Consider the following 20,914-nt stretch of genomic DNA (forward strand, 5'->3'; position numbering starts at 1 on the left):
ACCGCGTATGGCTGAAATAGGTAAAAGTGACCATATTTTCTTTGCCTTTTGTGTGATTTATTTAAAAAACATTTTGAATTAAAATACAGACACTTTTAGGAAAAGTCAGGTACCAGCAGGATTGTATGTTTTTTTTCAACAAAGTTATTGCACATATAAATATCAAAACGGTCAAAATGACCGCTATGGCCGTTCTAGTGTTAAATGTAAACTTAAATTATTATCCAAATACTAATCAACTAAAAATAGCATTTAGGCTCCTATATTACCGGCCCCTAATTGTTATCAATGTCCTTGAAACAATTACTCCAAAAGTGTCAACTTAAATTAAAGGAGCCTGAATAACATTACTATCACTTATTGAAAGAAGCTTGCTGTTCTTAGTCCCATTCAAGATGAGATCTTCATAACAGTCCATCAGTTATCTTCTGATTCCTGAAGAAGACATAGCTTTGTTATAGGGCGACAAAGCTCGTTGGTCTTGGTCTTCACTTTAACCTGACGAACAAGCCCGTTGCCATCAGGAAAAGTCTCCACAATTCTTCCAAGTGGCCAGGAATTTCTGGGTGACGTTATCGTCCACGATCAGCACCACGTCGCCGACACAGAAGTTTCTTCCAGGTGAAGACCATCGCTGACGTTCTTGGAGCTGTGTCAGATATTCTTTGCACCAGCGTTTCCAGAAGACATCCGCGAGGTACTGAATCTGTCTCCATCTGCGATTAACGTATTGGTCATCCTTATCAAATACTCCTGGTGGTAACTCGGGTTTGACTTTGAGCAACAACAGGTGGTTGGGTGTGAGGGCCTCTAAATCGTTGAGGTCTGTTGATGCCTTTGTGATGGGCCTGCTGTTTATGACCGCCTCGGCTTCACAAAGTAAGGTATGGAGACCCTCTTCGTCCAACAATTGCTCCTTAACTGTGATGTTCAAGATTTTTCTGACTGAACGGATTAACCGCTCCCAGCTGCCTCCGTGGTGAGAACCTGCCGGCGGGTTGAAATTCCACTGAACACCTCTCTGCTGCAAGTGTTTCTCAATCCTGTGGGTGTTCCATTCCTTGATCGATTTCCTCAACTCACTGTCGGCTGACCGAAAGTTGGTTCCATTATCTGAATACATCTCTCTTACTTGTCCTCTTCTGGCAAGGAATCTTCTGATTGCGTTAAGACAGGCATCGGTGTCGAGTGAAGATGCAACTTCCAGATGCACGGCTCGTATAGCAAGACATGTGAAGATAACGCCGTATCTCTTTACTTGGACTCTTCCTCTTTTCACTAGGAACGGACCGAAGTAGTCGACGCCGACTCTTGTAAAAGGAGGATCGTCTGGCAGGACCCTGCATGTAGGTAGATCTGCCATGAGCTGCTTGCCTGTGGCTCCATGCAGTCTTTTACAGATGACACACTTGGACAGGAACCTTCTGATGGCTCCACTGGCTCCAGGGATCCAGAATCGTTGCCGTAGCTGAGCCAACATGTGATTCCTTCCAGCGTGAGCTGTAATGTCATGAATGTGTCTTAACACCAGCCTTGTGATGTGTGAATCCTTAGGCAAGATGGTCAGGCATCGCCGCGCGGCTCAACCTTCCGCCGACTCTCATAACTCCATCTTGGAGTACTGGATTTAACTTAAAGAGTGAGCTACTTTTCTTTACTCTTTGATGTTCCTTTAACGCAGCCAAATCTTCTTTGAAACTTCGCTTCTGACAATACTTCACAATTTCTGTTTCTGCTTCAGTCAAGTCGTCACAAGTCAGATACTTTCCTTTAATGGCTTTCTTGAATTCCGTCATCCTGCTTTCTCCGTCTACTGCTTGTAGTTCCTTTCTCTTTTCCTTTAGCTCTTTCAGTAAATCCTTGAGTTTCAGAAACCATCCCACAGCGCGCTTCAACGCTGTCCAGGAAGAGTAGTGGTTCATCCACTGATCCATGGAATCCTCGAGCTCTTGTGCCTGAATGACATGCACTTGAGTCACTCTTTTGACCTCTGGGTCGTTGATATCCAGCATGCCAGGATCTGGATTTTTAGCCACTGGTCTTGTGAGCTGAGCAAGAAACTTGGTCCTGAAAGCCAGCTCTCATTTTTCAAAAACGCTTCCACAGTCTGTCCTCTTGAGACGAGATCAGCGGGATTCAGAGTGGTGTTGATGTATCTCCACTGAGATGTCTGAGAGTGATCCAGGATTGCTGAAACCCTGTTTGCAACGAACGTCTTGAATCTGGTGCTCTCACTGTTCAAGTACTTTAGCACAGCTGTGCTATCGGTCCAAAAGATCGATTCGTGAAGCTCCAACTCAAGCTCTTTCCTCAGAAGCTTGTCCATTTTTATTGCGACTGTGGCCGCAGTCAATTCCATCCTGGGAATAGTTGGGGACTTCAAGGGCGCGACCCTTGTCTTTGCCAGGATCAAGGTGGATTGAGTTTCACCAGCTGAAAAGCGCAGCAGTAAGTAGCTTGTGGTTCCGTAGGCATCTTCACTCGCGTCAGCAAAGTGATGAAGCTGCGCAAAGACTGGCGCACCAAACTGCTTCGACTTGACACATCTGTCGACTCCAAATTTCTCAAGCTGTGGCAAACTTGAGATCCACTTATTCCAACTTTTGACCACAGTGTCTGGCAGGTCTTCATCCCAGTTATACTTCTGCCGACATAAATCCTGCAGGATTCTTTTCGCGGGCAATATTACTGGAGCGAGAAAGCCCAGCGGATCAAAAATTGAACTGACTAAGGAAAGCAGGCCTCTCCTAGTGTGTGGTCGATCTTTGAGGTTGATCTTGAACCTGAACTGATCCGATTCGGCACACCACTGGATGCCCAATGCTCTCTCCATTGGCAGATTGTCCTCATCTAAGTCCAGATCTTGAAAGCCTTGAGCTCTTTCCTCTTCCGGGATTGAGTTAAGCAGCTTCCTGTTGTTGCTTGACCACTTTGTCAGTCGGAATCCTCCTTTTGCCAACATGCTTCTCAACTCAGCGCACAGAGTGATGGCTGTATCTTCATCAGAAGCCGACTTAACTCATTGAGTGCCGCGCTCCTTTCCAAAGTTTTAGTCAAGTGTACCGGCAAATTAGACCATATTTGACTTTTTATTTTAGAGCCATAGTGTATTCTATATTATTGCCACCAACACATACTGTAGCTCATTTGAAAGGTTTAACTTTATCCTTCAAATGGCCACAAACCGTTTGTTTCTACGTGCCTCCGTTCCTGAGAAAAGTCAAGCTAAACATGGCTGGGTTTCACCAAAATCCCTCCTTTTTTTCTAGAAAAGGAGATAGAGCGTCTTTTATGAAAGGTGCGCTGTTTGTGCCTGTCGCTCTTCTGACACTCGCATTTCTGGATCAAAGGGCTCGTATAAGATAAATATACACAACAATTGTTGTTCTATTCACAAAACCACCATCGGGGGCGGGGGGGGCGCCACTAAACAGCAATAACACAGACGCACCGTGCCGTGTCACAGCCTCTCGCCGCGGAACGTGAGGCTCTGCCGGCCACAGCGGCTCGCGAACACCGGTCCCGCCGGTGGTCGCGGTCCGTCTGTGGTACGGGTCGGTGGTGCCGGTCTGCTTTGGTCCAGAGACCATCAGATTTTACCGCGGGAGGACTTTGGGGAGGACACGGTGTTGCTCCAGATGAAGACCGGGCGGGACAGTGGGCTGAGAGCTTCCTGGTTCAGCTCCCAGCTGCTGCAGCCTCGCGGGTGAGAGCGGAGCAGCAGCGGAGCAGCTGCTGCATCCACATGCAGAACTCCGTTTGCAGAAGCTGAGTTATGATAAAAACTTCCAGATCATGAGCTGTCATGTGACTTTGATCGTCATCTATTTCAGTTCTCCTCGTCGTAGAGTCCCCAAATTTACATATAATGTGTATTAAAGTGTCTATTTTCATAATTTAAAAAAAAAGCAAAAAACGAAAAATTTTGTTTTCGGCACTCAACGCATGAGAACGAAAAACGAGAAATTACGTGGTTGGCACTCAATGAGTTAAGACAGTCGTCTACATAAAAATTTTTCCGAACTGTTTTAGCCGTCTCTTGTCCAAACTCCTCTGCAAAATCTGTTGCACATTTCTGAAACGCAAAGGTGGCGACACTTGGCGAAGATGTTGCGCCGAAGATATGCACCAGCATCTTGTGTTCGACGAGATCCAGCTCATAGTTGCCGTCGGGCCACCATAGAAATCTGAGGAGATCCGTGTCTTCGTTACTCACCCTGACTTGGTGGAACATGGCCTCCACGTCAGCCATGACCGCCACAGCCTCCTGGCGGAACCTCATGAGGACCCCCACCAGCGAGCTTGTAAGGTCCGGACCCTGTAGGAGCTGCTGGTTTAATGACATTCCTCGGAAGCTCGCGCCACAGTCAAACACGACGCGCAACTTCTGCTTGGTTGGATGTCTGACTCCATGGTGAGGCAGATACCACGTTCGCCCCTCAGCAGGTTCACGCTCATCACCATCGAGCTTCACTGCGTAACCTTTCTTGAGCAGGTCGTCCATGAAAGCCACATATTCTCCATAGAACTTGCCGTCCTTTGAGAACCTCTTCCGTAAGTTCAATGCACGTTGCTCCGCAACTGCTCTGTTGTTCGGCATGCACAAACATTTCTTCCTCACTGGAAGACAAACATTGTAATGACCGTCTTTAAGTACAGCAGACTGTGGCACCATGTTGATAAACTGATGGCCATCTTTAGACATCTCGATGTCTTCGTCTTGTCCAGCATCAGGAAAGTCCTGCTTGGATTGTAGCTGCCAGAGCTCTTCAAACTCGGCTACTGAGATTCTGTTTGCAGTAATTCCTGTCAGTGTGTTTGCCTCCACCATGTCACTTCCACCTCTGAGTGGTCCGTTCACTGTCCAGCCTAATATAGTCCTGACGGTGTATGGTCCATTGTCCACGCTGTTGACCACTTGAAGCGGCTCCATCGCCTTGGGAACATTTGCTCCTATGAGCAATCCAACTTCTGCTTGGATAGTGGGGATTTTCACCTCTTTTAGGTGGGGCCAACTGTCAATATCCTCTTGACGGGGAATATTGTCCTTAGCTACGGGAATGTCCTTCTGTGAATACACCTCCGAAAGTTCAACAAACTGGTTGCTGTCCAAACTGCTGATCTCCAGACCAGCCACAATGCGTGTGTTCACGATCGATTCATTCCCCATAGTTCGCAATGAGATGCTTACATTGCGTCCATTCATGTTCAGTTGGTTTATCAGTGACTCTGTAGCAAAAGTAGCCGAGCTACCGGGATCCAAAAACGCGTACGTTGTCACTGTCTTGGTTCCTTTTTGTGCCTTGACACACACTGGAATGATCGAAAGAACACAATCGTCTTTACCGGCCCCTGTGACTCCAAAAGTTTCAGCCGTTTGTACAAGGGCACTTGAAACAGATTGCTGTTCACAATAGTCCTTTCCTGCTTCTTCTTTTGAGTCCTTGATGGTAATGTGCAATGGTGTGGGATGCAGTCTGGAGCATTCTTCACATTCAAGTTTCTGTTTGCAGCTGCTGCTCATATGACCATGCTTTAAACATGCAAAACACAAACCTTTGCTCCTCAAGAAACCAATCTTGAACTTCTTGCAAACTGTGAGACTGTGTTGCTCTCCAGTACAATAAACACAAGGTTTGCTGAAACCGTCGACTGAGACAGGTTGTGTTTTTGCTACTGTCTGTTTTTCATTTTCCATCCTGGGAGGCACAACAACTGTTGTGAACACTTTTCTTGACTTGAATGTCTCTGAGTATTGTGGTTTCGGTTTCTGTTTTACAGGATCTTTCATGTTTATTGTGTTTTCCTTTATGTTTCCATAGAGTGGATGCAGAAGATACTTAACTTGATGATTCACAAAGTCAACAAAATCCTTGAACTTAACTCTTTTCTTTGTTCTTTCTTGCAGGTCGCAAGCGGATTTCCTCCAAGACTCCTTGAGCTTATATGGAAGTTTGTTTGCCAGTGCCTTTATATTAGCTGTGTTGTCCAAGTCTTCCATGTAGCTAATATCTGTCATTGTGTTAGAGCAGCCTGTTAGGAACAATGCGAAGGATTGAAGAGAAACTCCATCTTCTGGCTTGATTGTGGGCCAATCCAAAGCCTCCTTTATGTATGCTTCCGCTATCTTGAAGTCATCACCAAAGAACTCTCTTTAACATTTGTTTTGCTTTAGTATATCCTGCTGAAGACTCCATGTGGATGCAGCTCTTAACCAACTCGTGTGGTTGTCCACTTGTATACTGTAGCAAAAATTGAAGACGATCACGATTGTCACCTGTGCGGCCTTCAATCCCATGTTCAATGGCCCTAATAAAGGAGTTGTATTCCAGTGGGTCTCCTGTAAATGTTTGGATCTTCAGATCAGGAAGTCGAGATGCTTTGTGACTCTTTACGAGATACTCTGTCACGTTGGCTTGCTGAGAGATGGCTTGGCAAAGCCCGTCGAGCACTGGTCCCTGTGGGTCTTTAATTTCAGTCTTTGGTGCAGACGTAGCCAATTGATCTGTTGCTGCTGGAGTATTTTGTTTACTCCTGGGTGCTGGTAAGGTGGGTCTTGATGGTGGTTGAACGATGGGTTTTGTGTCTGTTTTACCATCCTTATCATAAGCTTTAACTGTGCTAATATCTTCTTGTACGTTCTCATATTTTTGTAAGACCTCCATTTTGGCATCAGACTCAGCCAGTGCAGTTTGCATTGCATGCATTTCTTTTCTAGCTTTTATTGAAGCTTCAATTCTTTTTTGTTGGGCCTCAAACTCTGCTTCTCGCTGCTTTTCTTCAGCTTGAATTTGAGCCTCCCTGCATTTTTTCTCTGCATGCCAGTCTGCTTCTTCCTGTTCTATTGCCAGTTTCTCCCGTAAAGCTGCAGCCTTTGCTCTTAATGATGCTTGCTCCATTTCCGCCTTTAATCTGACTGAAGACGCTGATGAAAGTGAGCTTCCACTCTGTGATGTAGCTTTACTTCGACTTCTAGTGGTCACTTTTGTTGATGTAGACCTACTGTCTGCAGGTGTTACCTGTCTGTCACACTCTTCAGCCTGCTCAACACGTTTCAAAACATCTTTCATCCAATCCTCACATTTCCAGAAAAAGTCATCCATTAATTTAATCTTTGGATCAAACCAGCTCCTTTGATCATCCACAAATTCCACTTCATCCATTAATTTCTGAAGGTCAGAATTAAGGTTCACAAATTCCTGATGCAAGCCAGTAAAATCAACACGGAGCTTATTTTTTACAGTGTCCACATTTGCATCGTCTTCCATTAATTGTTCAATATGTTTTGTCAAGATAGTTATCTGTGATAGCTTGTACCTGCGTGCCTGCTCCTTCCTGGCTTTGTGATCTTCAATGGCCTTCTCAGTCATTTTTATTGTCCTTTTTTCACTGTCTTGTTCATCCATAGTAAGCCAGTATTTCCACGTTTATTCAATAAAAATGCCAAAGCACCACAAAGTCTCACTTTGTTATTCAGCCGAACAACAATCCTCTTTTTCCTTTTTTTTACTCACATGCGCCGGCGAGTTGACGAGCGTCAATTAACGATCCGACGCCAGGCTGACGAGCTCCCTCATGCAGCTTGTGACTTTTTCTTTTCCAAAAGTCTCCGTGACATTTCCTTCTTCTGTCCTCCGTTTTCCGTCAGGCAGTTCCACGTTCCATTAATCCACGAAGAGCAAGTTTTTTGACTAATGTAGGTTCCTAATCAATGAAGCCATGAGCTTGACGCTCTCCTCCCTCGTAACATCCACTTCAAAGGCAAAAAAAAACTCCACACGTTCTTTCGTTCCTTCTCATAGTTTACTCCAAAAATAAAGCAAGATACAATCCAGCATGACAAAAATATAAAAGGCCAAAGCTAAATATAGAGAAAATGCTGAGTAAATGCAGAGGTAAAGGCCGAGGTCAAAAAACTGTGTGGCTCCACTCCATGACGACTGACCTGACTGACTGCTTCACGTGAATCACGCACACACGTAGCCTATCAATCCGCATTAAAGGTTACATGCGCGATTTTTAACCTCTAAACATCCACACATTTTTAAGTGAAATGAATTAAATAGTAACTTATTAATATTAACTGTTCACCTGTAAATAATGTAGATAACCCATTTTTATCATAATTAACAACAACCTCTTCTTAAATGTAAACTTAAATTATTATCCAAATACTAATCAACTTAAAATAGCATTTAGGCTCCTATAATGTTATTTAGAGGCTGCATTCCGCTGCCCTGTAGACTCGCATTATATGGATATATGCGGCGTGAAGGAGTTCCTACCATCCACCTCGAAGCTGTTTAGTGCCAGTGAAGGCGATACACACCCCCTCAGGCCATGACAGAGGTGTCATTCAACCTGTTGTAAGTCGATGTACCATCACAAAAATTCTGAAAATATTATATGAAGTTTGAAAAGTTACTTATTGGTTTAAGTTACAATTCCTCAAGCATTGACCTGTTTAGGCCGTCAGCATTTTAGCCACGCAGCGATCGTAGACGTTAGCTTTGCTGCTGCTGTTAACGGTGTTGCCAAGTCTGCTTATTAGAAGAGACTTTGGACCTCTTTTTCTGTGAAGTCGCTTATAAATATTGCTAGTCGCGGGTCGCGGTTTTCTTGGGTTTGTTTCTAAAGTGTAGTTGCTCATTTGGGCTTGTTCCCAGCTCCGTAATAAATTGTCAAACAGATATTTTCGATGTTATTTAAAGGTAGGATAGTTGTCCTGCCTGTTCCTCCTGTGCCCCACTCCCCCCTCACTCACACACACACACACACACACACACACACACACACACACACACACAGAGGAGACAGCAGAGTTTTTTCCCACCCACATCCTCCTCCTAATTGGCTCTGGCCCTGATGGCAACGAGTACTAGCCAATCAGAGCAGCTAGGCTGAGCAGGGCAGTCTTTTTTCCACTTAGGAAGTAGGAACAAACACGTCAGTGACGGTAGGAGAGTTTTTTGGGGGGGCAACAATGCCCGGCCCTGGGGACGAAGAGAAGGCATACTGTATGTTGCAAGGACTTGTTCCAGCGCTTCAGAGTGTACAATACAATACAGTATACTGTACACACGGGACTTAATGGCTGAATAGGGAGTAGGTGATTTTGTCTTTTATGGCGATAGATCCGCAATACAGTTAACATTATGTCCTTTGGTCCAAGACCCACACTACAATGAACAGAAATGTCAACTGGTTTAAAGAGAATACATTCACTACAGTCAATCTGAACTTGGTTTAAGTTATTTACAACTGTGTGTTCTGTACACAGCAGCACTGTGACTGTCGGACTGTAGGGGCCACAGGACGACCTCTTTATACTTCCCTTAATTTTCCTCACTTCTCTATTTATTCCACAATTGTCAGCAGCTATGGCTACTTTCAATGTAAATATACTGTATGTCCCACCAGTCCAGTACGATCTCTGTTCCATTCCAACTGCTGTCCACACAACTGCATGACTATTTCTCCAATGGCACGATTGTAGTTTGCTCATTCATGGGTGGTGGCCTAGTACAATAAAATGGGAGTCATTCTGCTGGAAAGTCCCAAACCCATAACATGTGGGCGTCATCAGACACATCACTATTCCAGCTGGCGCCGGTCTGCACAAAGAGAAAGTGCAAAGAATATAAGCTTTGATACTCTGTTTGAAATACCCAAAATTAACAACCACTGTAGGCTATTCAGTGTGAGTGTGTTACGAGTTTCAATGTGTGTAACTGAAGTAACAAATGAATTTTGTTTACTTTCCTGGAAAACAGAATCATGAAGTCAATGAGTGAAAGAGCGAACCGGCACCTTCTTCTCCGAATCTCTGATCTTTATTACAAAAATCACAGCATGAAATAATAAACATTCCACAGTGTAAACATGTTTCAGTTTCAGTGTGTCCATTTATTGGTTTCAATTTAAATACATCAATGCAGTTATACTCTCCACATATCAATGGGCAACACCTCACACACACACATTCACAGAAATAATCATGTCAATATCACTCTTTCTTTCGAGTGCAATAATTCCAAAAAGACCAATGTTGTTTTAATCAAATATAGATGTATTTGTTTTAACTCAAGAAATCCACCATCATATTCATGTAATAATGTAGATCATAAACCCTCTTTGGCTTTAAATGAATATTTAAATAGAGTCAAAACATGAAACCCAACACACACAGGGAAAACCATTCAACTCCTGTGTCTTTGAACACACAGACCAGACAAACTTCACATAAGACTTCATTTCCTTTAACGTTAACTGTAATTTTTTTAAACATGTCAGGATACCTCAGAAACCAAAATAAAAACATGCCAGGGAGTGAGAACACCAGCACACAGAATCACACATACACAGTCAGTGCACGTGCTAAATGGCAGCTAGCGCCATTGTTTACAAAAATTGGCACCGCAGTGCAACGATACCTGCACTTTGGTTCCGCTTTCCTTTCTCTTTTTTCCCCTCCTACATCAATATTGTATTTAACAATAAAAACTTGTAGTAGCTATTTCGGTAGCACTACATAATACGGCCCGCGACTTACAGCGTACCTACCGCTCTCTTGCCGCGTAGGTTGCCGCTTATTTCACACAAGTACTGAGTAACTGCAGCTCACTTTCCCCCCTGTTTCCCCCGTGCATTTACAGTGTAACTAGGCTGCGTCTTAGTGCGTAATTTACATCCTGCTTCACACCAACTTCCACAGAAGTACAGGGTAACTCTCGCTGTTTTACAGTTTAACTAGGCTGCGTCTTGGCACGTAACTCCTGTCATACTTTACACCAAATTACACAGTAACTCTCGCTCACTCCGCCACTAATTACCCCGCATTTTACAGTATAACTACACTGTTAGACTTTTCACTGTAAATTTACAGTATTATACTGGCAGCAGCTTCACCAGCATAATACTGTAAAATTACAGCAATTTGCTGTATCTTATAATTACAGCAAAATACTGTAATTCAAATACTGTAGATTTACAGTATTATACTGGCGAAGCTGCTGCCAGTATAATACTGTAAATTTACAGTATTTGAATATACAGTGATATCCTGTATTTAATGATGATTACAGAATATTACTGTAATAGGCTACTACTACTACTACTACTACTACTACTACTACTAATGATAATAATAATAATAATAATAATAATAATAATAATAATAATAATAATAATAATAATAAAGAAATGACAGCAAGACAGTATTCATTTTTCAATTCAAATATTTATTGCAATAAAAATGTATTTCAGTTACAGTGCATAATGACATTTGGTAACTCACTGACAATTTGTATTTGTGAGGCAGGAACATCAAATTGTTTTAATAATCCCGTAATATAGGAAATGCAGAAAACAGCCAGGACAAATGCCTGGACTAAACGTACATTTTTCTGGCCACTCGAACTCACGGACACGGCGAGGAGATGACGAGGAACTGCTTGAAAGCGGACGTCTGCCTTGCAGAATGGACACAGGCTCTAGAATGAGAAAAATGTTGCATCAGTACATGGATTATCCGTTACTCTTAACAACGTTTTTTCTCATCACGGCGATTTCACCAACATAAACAGATATATTTTTAAACGGCTAAAAAAGTGGAGTAATAATAATACCGTAATAATTAAAAAGAAAAATCCTGTTCAGTGTAGCACCGTTCTATTGTTAGGTCAGCTGCAACTTGTGGCAGAAGCCAGAGGACCCACGTGCAGAAACCGGTGGAGAAAAAAAAAGTCAAAGTCAAGGACTAAATAAAAAAAATGTCACTGTCTCTCTCACGAGCAGTGCTGTCATTCAAATTTCAGCACTGACACAGCGGACAGCGCGCCTGCATGAAATGCATGCTCCGGAGGCGATCTTTTTTCAGTTAGTTTTGCCTCTTCACAGAGATTTTTCTGTGGAGATTTTTTCTATTTTTTAAACTAGTACGAAAAATACCTGCAGGCTATTCGTGCTAACGTTAGCTACTCCAGGCATAAGTTAGACCAGTTCTGCCAGTAAAATCGTGTTGTTTAAACAGGGTTACTCAATGCTATGCTCTATAATTTCAGCTAAGCTTGAATGAAAATTGAGCTAGCTAACTGAAAATGAAAAGATTCAACAACTTTGTCCAAACACGGTTCTAAATGACAGAAAATTCAACTGGAAAAAAAATCCAAACCTTCTCCTAAGTCCGGAAAAAAAGATAAATTTATGTGAACTTACTCAGTGGACAGCTCCAGACATCAGAGGTGAGCAGGTAGCCTTCCTGTGACTGCTCACACACAAGCTGCAAAAAAACTGTCAACTGTTGATTTTCAAATTTATTTTTCCCACACTTTTCACCTTCCCACAATGCTCTGCTGTTTACAGTAATCCTGTTAAAAAAAAGGGCCTTCTCTTAAAGTGCTGTAATCACATTTTTTTCTCCCAGATTGCATTGCAGTTTACAGTATGATACTGTATAACAGTTTTACAGTAAAATACTGCTCAGATTTTACTGTAAATTTACAGAAAAGGGAACTCCTGCCAGGTACATTAGAAATTAAATAGTCTACTGTACAATTCATTAGATTCACATGACGTCACTGTGTTTCTGCGCCGCCATATTTGTGTCCGAATCAGGGCAATGTGGGCACAGATCACAGCGTCATGTTACCAGAACAAGTGGAGTAGTAGGAGGAAATCAGCAAGAGACCGAAAATTGACGTTATTTGAAAGATGCCAGGATTATATTGTGCTGTTGACTGTGATAGCAGTCGCCAAAAAAAACCCCGGACTGCAGTTTTATTCCATCCCAAAAGACGTAAGTTATAGGCGGAATAAATAGTTGACTGCAGGCAGTCTATCAGTGGCAGCATGGGCTGTGACAAGTCTCACTAAAAGAGGGGATTCACTTTTTTTAAATCTAACTTCTAACCTAACATGGATATATTGAATTCTGTATTTTAATTACTCACTGATTCTGCATTTAGGGTCTTTTATTTCTGTATAACAGACCGTTGCTAAGTAAAACGGGCCGTTGCTACAGTAGGGACGCCGCTCTGATCAGCGGAGCATGGCAGAAGAACTATCAAGGATTTTTACCTTGTGTTTCATTTTTACCAGCTTCAGACTTGTAGCTTGTTAGAGGGAGAGTGGAGGCTCTCTGCCATCAGAGCGGACAGAGCGGACGGGCCAGCGCAGTGTCACAGCTGTGACCAGCTGTGTCTGTGCCACCGCGAGTCCGTGACACAAACGTGTCCCGTATCGTAATCTCTTATGACAGACAGGACGACATAAATGCGCACATCGTAACATTTACATGATAATTCACCAATCTACTGATTGATTATCAAAAGCTCGTTGAAAACAACTACACACGAGTCGACCGAGAGGAGGGTGAGGAGCAAACAGCGGAGAAGTGACCGGACTAAGGACTTTGATCAACATTACGTCTCAAATTAATTAATTAATTCATAAACTGTGTAATAAGTGGGATAATATAGAGTTAGTCTGTTGTTATAGAGATATAAACCCAGACAGGATGTATGAAACCCTGTCATTTTGTCAAGAAACTGTCATTTCCATCCTGCGGTTTGCATGCTGTCATATGAGGAGACCTGTCAAATCGGACACAAATATGGCGGCGGTCCCTTCGACGTGACGTCACTGCAACCTATGAATATGAGCACAGTTGCAATCCATGTTTTCCAAAAGTGTCAGCAGCGACATTTCACCTCTATTTCAGAGATTTATTATTCATTATTTAATTGTATGGTTTGGAATAGGTGAGAAACGGGTATAGAGTGTGGACATTTTCCAATACAGTAACAGGCTGGCTGGTAGTAAACTTACCTCTCTAAAATGCACATCTATGAAAGTCTAGTTCTGTCATCCAAGGGCAAAACACAAACTATACAGTAAAACATCCACAATAATGAGTCATTCGGAGAGTTAGAAAATGTTTTTATTATTTATTAACCAGAAAACACATGACACATCCACATCCATGATCATTCATAAACTTTAAGTACAGTAAGTACTGTAAGTGAGCACTGTTACCCCTCCTTAGTCTGCACCTACACTGTACTTGTCTTAGAGTTACCCAGTAACTAGAGGGTAACGGGCTGTATTATAAAGTAATGGCTGTTACTCCCTCCTTAGGCTGCACCTACACAGTAGCTGTCATGCACCTACACTGTACTTGTCTTAGAGTTACCCAGTAACTAGAGGGTAACAGGCTGTATTATAAAGTAATGGCTGTTACTCCCTCCTTAGTCTGCACCTACACAGTAGCTGTCATGCACCTACACTGTACTTGTCTTAGAGTTACCCAGTAACTAGAGGGTAACGGGCTGTGTTATAAAGTAATGGCTGTTACTCCCTCCTTAGTCTGCACCTACACAGTAGCTGTCATGCACCTACACTGTACTTGTCTTAGAGTTACCCAGTAAGTAGAGGGTAACGGGCTGTATTATAAAGTATTCTTTGTTATTCCCTCCTTAGAGTGCAAATACACTGTAATTGTCCTGCAACTACAATGTAGTTGTCCTGGAGTTACCCAGTAACTACAAGGTAGCGGGCTGTATTATAAAGTAGCTTCTGGTCTGACCAATGACAGATGGTCAAAGGTGAGTGACTGTGATTGACAACTTATTTCATCCTATTTGACTACCACAGTCTCTCAGATTTGACCATCTGTCATTGGTCAGACCAGAAGCTGCTCACTTGCCATTGGTTGCCTGTTGAGAAGGTAGAAAGTCCCACCTCACAGCGAGGACGGAGCTTGTTGACACAGCCAGGGACGACAGGAGGAGACGAAGTGGAGAAATGAGGGAAATTATGCAATGTCTACGATGTGATATGTTGATATAAACACAGAGCAAACACCCCGGGAGACGAGAGGGATGAACCGAGGACCTGTGCGACGGCAGTTTGACCGCGTTATCAACCTCTTGGTGAGTTAAGTAGCTATGCTAACGCAGCTAGCAATGTTAGCTTGTGCTAAAGATAATAGTGTGTGTTTTCCCCTGCACCACGCTAACCGGGAACTGTATTTGTGTTAGTACTGTACACATTAGCTCCATTAGCTAACGTTACTGTTGGTAATGAATGGTATGATGAATACAGTCAAGAGTAACAATAATGTACTGGTGCAGCCTACAGTTGTGAAACAGTATGGTCATAGCATTGATTTTGTAAATTTGAAGATTTTTAAATGGTTAAAATATTTACTCAATAGTTAAAGAAAAAAATATGTATAATTTGTAATTGATTAATATGCTAAAAAATCACAAGTTATGGTTTAAAAGGCTAATGATTTATGATGTGAAAGGTAAAACCGGGATTAAGTATTCCATGATGAGAAAAACTGTACCGTTCAAAGTTATTAATTTTCTCACTTTGTTTTACAGTGATGCATTTATGTGATGAAGTTGATGATACAATATATAATTATGTTTCTACACAGGTGAGGTTTTTGAGATGCCATGAAAATGGTACCTGACGAGGGAGATGGCACGCCACCCATGACCCTGATCTCTGCCTTGACCCAAGAAGCTGGATCAAGATCAAGATCACCTTTTATGGAGGAGCCCATCCATTCTCCATTACTGAGTGTCACACTCCGGCGTGATAGTAGTATCACAACAATCTTTTCAACTTGACTCTTCTAACTTAGAAAGTACATTTTGTCAAATGAAACTGACTTGACTGACTATTTTAGACCTAGAAGGACCAGACAGATAGATCAAAACTAAATGAAACAGTTTATAACAGAAGGAACAAAACTGAACTTTAATGTAAATAACAAAAGCCAGTAGAAATCTGTTATTTTATGATGTCAGGGACACTTCAGTTAGTTTTGTCTTTGTATTACTGTACTTTCAGATGATGTTATCTCGTGAAACAAACTGTGTTCTAACTTACTGGTTCTACTTAGACAGTAGTTACAGCTGTAGTAGAAGGTACTGGGTAACTCCAGGACAACTACAGTGTAGTTGCAGGACAATTACAGTGTATTTGCACACTACGGAGGGAATAACAAAGAATACTTTATAATACAGCCCGCTACCGTGTAGTTACTGGGTAACTCCAGGACAACTACATTGTAGTTGCAGGACAATTACAGTGTATTTGCACTCTAAGGAGGGAATAACAAAGAATACTTTATAATACAGCCCGTTACCCTCTAGTTACTGGGTAACTCTAAGACAAGTACAGTGTAGGTGCATGACAGCTACTGTGTAGGTGCAGCCTAAGGAGGGAGTAACAGCCATTACTTTATAATACAGCCCGTTACCCTCTAGTTACTGGGTAACTCTAAGACAAGTACAGTGTAGGTGCATGACAGCTACTGTGTAGGTGCAGCCTAAGGAGGGAGTAACAGCCATTACTTTATAATACAGCCCGTTACCCTCTAGTTACTGGGTAACTCTAAGACAAGTACAGTGTAGGTGCATGACAGCTACTGTGTAGGTGCAGACTAAGGAGGGAGTAACAGCCATTACTTTATAATACAGCCCGTTACCCTCTAGTTACTGGGTAACTCTAAGACAAGTACAGTGTAGGTGCATGACAGCTACTGTGTAGGTGCAGCCTAAGGAGGGAGTAACAGCCATTACTTTATAATACAGCCCGTTACCCTCTAGTTACTGGGTAACTCTAAGACAAGTACAGTGTAGGTGCAGACTAAGGAGGGGTAACAGTGCTCACTTACAGTACTTACTGTACTTAAAGTTTATGAATGATCATGGATGTGGATGTGTCATGTGTTTTCTGGTTAATAAATAATAAAAACATTTTCTAACTCTCCGAATGACTCATTATTGTGGATGTTTTACTGTATAGTTTGTGTTTTGCCCTTGGATGACAGAACTAGACTTTCATAGATGTGCATTTTAGAGAGGTAAGTTTACTACCAGCCAGCTTGTTACTGTATTGGAAAATGTCCACACTCTATACCCATTTCTCACCTATTCCAAACCATACAATTAAATAATGAATAATAAATCTCTGAAATAGAGGTGAAATGTCACTGCTGACACTTTTGGAAAACATGGATTGCAACTGTGCTCATATTGTACAGTAGACTATTTAATTTCTAATGTACCTGGCAGGAGTTACACTGTAAGTCCGGGCAAAGTAGGACGTAATTGTACGGGAGTTACGCTCTAAGACACAACCTAGTTATACTGTAAAATGCGGGGTAATTAGTGGCGGAGTGAGCGAGAGTTACTGTGTAATTTGGTGTAAAGTATGACAGGAGTTACGTGCCAAGACGCAGCCTAGTTAAACTGTAAAACAGCGAGAGTTACCCTGTACTTCTGTGGAAGTTGGTGTGAAGCAGGATGTAAATTACACACTAAGACGCAGCCTAGTTACACTGTAAATGCACGGGGGAAACGGGGGAAAGTGAGCTGCAGTTACTCAGTACTTGTGTGAAATAAGCGGCAACCTACGCGGCAAGAGAGCGGTAGGTACGCTGTAAGTCGCGGGCCGTATTATGTAGTGCTACCGCTATTTCTTGTTAACACAGGTCAACATGAAACTTTCTGTTTTCGGTTCATCGCACACAAAGGAGAACTGTAAAGAATCACATCAAAGTTACCTGAAACCTGATTACCAGAGGCAATTACTGTAAGACTGCAAGGGAAGCTCTGATTCTTCTAAAATGTCAAAAGCCAAATGGTAAATGGTCAAATATGAACTGTTGTGTTTACATTTCATTATCTAAATGTGTTGGAATACATTTAACAAGACAAGTTCGTTCAGAATCAGCTCCGTATTGCAGGTCCACTAACGTGATTTTTCTCAGGTCGCTTTCACACCTGAAAGTCCGGACCACGGTCCGGACCAGAGGGAAGACATGATACATTGTTGCAATTAAGTTTTGGTCCGGTCTGTGTTCACACTGTCCCTTGTCAAAACGCACCTTTTTTGTAAACAAATGACACGTGGTCTACAGGTCGTTCAGCTATTGGTCAGAAAATTTGTGAGGGAAAATCACTTTCATCATGTCATTTTTTTCCTATTCATCAACAATGGGGAGCAGCAGCTTTGACAGTTCTCCTTTGCAAGGAGACTGTGGCAGGCTTTCACCGCGCCCTGCTGTCCTGCAAGCACACACACTCTCTCTCTCTCTCTCTCTCTCTGTGTACGGCAATAACGGAGAAAGAGCGCTATGCGGACATGAATGAATGAAACGATATTGCGTTGGTCGAGCCAAAAGCCGAAAAATCTATTCGTGGTTGACGCAATTTATTATGGGAAACACTGCTGTTTTGGTTTGCTTCCTGTATTTGGTCCTATTAAAAGTCCGATTACGTTCTCACCTGAAGTGAACCGGACCATGGTTCACTTCGAACCGGACCGAGTCCTGACTTTTTTGGGGGACCATGGTCCGCTTGTTTGGTCCGACAAAAGTCCGGACCGTGGTCCAGTAAGCAGCAGGCACCCAGTTTGGACCTGACGGAGCGGTCTCTGACGCAGCAGGAGGTGAGTTGCCGTTTTCCCGCTGGAGGGGGACCCCAGTGTGCATGGTGCTGGGGCCGTCGTCCTGAGGAGGTATGAGTTTGGTGGTGTGCATTACTTTGGCTATTTGTTCTTATAGTTACTCTTTTTGTCATTGTGTTTTGTAGGAATTGGACATCGCAGGGGGGGATGTCTAATTTTGGGATGGGGGGTGTTACGACTGCCGTCGTTATCTGTTAAATGTGTGCAGGTGTGTATGTGGTGTGTCTGTCTCTGTCTCTCATCCCAGGTGGTGCTTGTTAGCCTCAAACTCCTCCCACTCCCGAGCGATTGGTGCGGCGTCCTCCCCCTGGTCGGGGATTGGCGCGTGGGTCTGGGGGCTTGGCATTTAAACTCCAGCTGAGCAGTCGGCGGGGGGCAGAGCACGGCAGAAGACTCCTTTCCTCAACCCAACCAGCCACTTTTAGTTGTGTTGTTCTTTTGTAGGGGTGGACCGCCATTTCAGTTATCAGTTTTCTCATGTTTTGTGGTTAGCCAGGGAGGGCAGTTTATGTTCTTTCCTTTTCTTTTCTTTGCAGGTCAGTTTGCCACTTTGAGTTAGATTCCTCTTTTGTTTGTTATGTTGGCCTGGGTCCACCCTGAAGTCCTCTTATTTACTTAAATTTACCTTACCTATTTTGTACACCAATAAATTATGAGTTATTTACCATTTGAATCCTGGTGGCTGTTTTGAGTTCTGGGAAGAGGGTCTCGTATTCATGTTGCTCCTCAGAGACCCCTAGCTGGGGCGTAACAAGTTCTGTTAGTGAAACTCCGTCGAGACGAGAGGACAGTGAGGAAAATGGCAGCGGCGTTCAGGAAAAGTGAAGATCTCCACTTCAACGAAAACGAAGAAGATTTCGACGCCTACATGGAAAGGTTAGAACAGTTCTTCGTGGCCAACGGACTAAAACTGGGGGAAGAAAAGTCCAAGGCCGTGTTCCTCACTGTGGTGGGTAAAAACCACATGCTGCTAATGGACTTGTGTGCACCTGAAAAACTGTCCGAGAAAAAGTTAACGGAGCTCATTCAGTTAAAGGGACAATGAGGAGTTTCTATTTGGTTATAAAAAAGTCTCACGTTAATGTGGATGAATCTACGTTACCACTTGTTAATGGCTCCATTTTCGATAAATATATCGTTTTGTCTCTATCGTTATTTTGTTATTTTAATTAATGGTGGAAATGCTGGGCGAGCCGACCAGCGTTTCCTTACTTTCGGTTTCGCGGACGCTCATGAGAATAACGCTGCCGTATTGCCGTTTATGGTCGGGACTACGGCGGTAACTGAACCTCTTTGAACCTCTGACTTTAATTCTTGATGAATGAAAACATGAGTCTGTCTTGCGCCGGTCGAATAATTCTACGGTGTGCGCGGAGGCTCATAAGTGTGAAAACGCTTCGCTTTTCCAAAACTCCTCGTTGTCCACACTTTGTGCCCAAGACCAACTTCATTGCTGAGAGATAGAAGTTTAATACAAGAAACCAGAGACAAGATGAGTCAATCAGTGAGTAGGCTACATGGCTAGCCTGAGAAAGCTAGCGGCGTCGTGCCACTTTGGGACTTTTCTAGACAATGCTCTCAGAGACAGGTTTGTGTGCAGAGTTAAAAGTGCGGAGCTACGAGACTGCATGCTGACTGCCGCTCACTCAAAAGACTTGACATTGTCAGCAGCTTATGATATGGGACTGGCACATGAAGTAACAAAACAAAATGTGCAGCAGTGGTCACACAAAGCTTTCAAGGCTAACGCCATTTCTAAGGCAGGCATGTCTAAAAAGGAAGAGCGTGGAAAACCATGTTACAGATGCACCAGTAAAGGGCACGCGCCGGAGGAGTGCCGCTTCAAAGAGGTGGATTGCCGGGTGTGTAAGAAGAAAGGACACATCGCCAAGGCATGCAGATCCTGACAAGAGGGGAGAAAAGATAAACCGACCAAATGGACCAAGCACCTGGATGCTACAGCCCGAGCAGATGACAGCGACCGGGATAAAATCCGCGAGACGCTGACTTGAGCGCCCAGCCTGGGAGACAATGACATCACCTGTGAAGCCGGAGCACCAAAAGCCGGAGCAGCAGAGACTACACCGGAGCCTGACTTTGTCACACAGTACTGGGCAGGTAATGTCAGAGACGTAGAACTGTTTTCAATAGAGACACTGCATCTGCAGCAGGTACAGAGATTGTAAAAGCTTGTTATGTGTATGTTAGGGTAAATGAGAAACAGTTAAAAATAGAAATAGATACAGGTGCAGCCGTGTCTGTAATTTCTGAAAAACTGTACAAAAGAAGGTTTAAGAAAGAAAAACGAATGCCTTTGTGGCAAGGTGAAGAGGGCCCGGGCGGGGATTGAACCCACACCTCCCGGGTCAGAGTCAGTCACCCAAAGGGACATCCCCTTGGCCAAGTAGCCATAGGGCACATGATCAAT

This window comes from Trachurus japonicus, chromosome 5, assembly GCF_045865225.1.
Source record: "Trachurus japonicus isolate A0001 chromosome 5, Traja_1.0".
Lineage (NCBI taxonomy): Eukaryota > Metazoa > Chordata > Actinopteri > Carangiformes > Carangidae > Trachurus > Trachurus japonicus.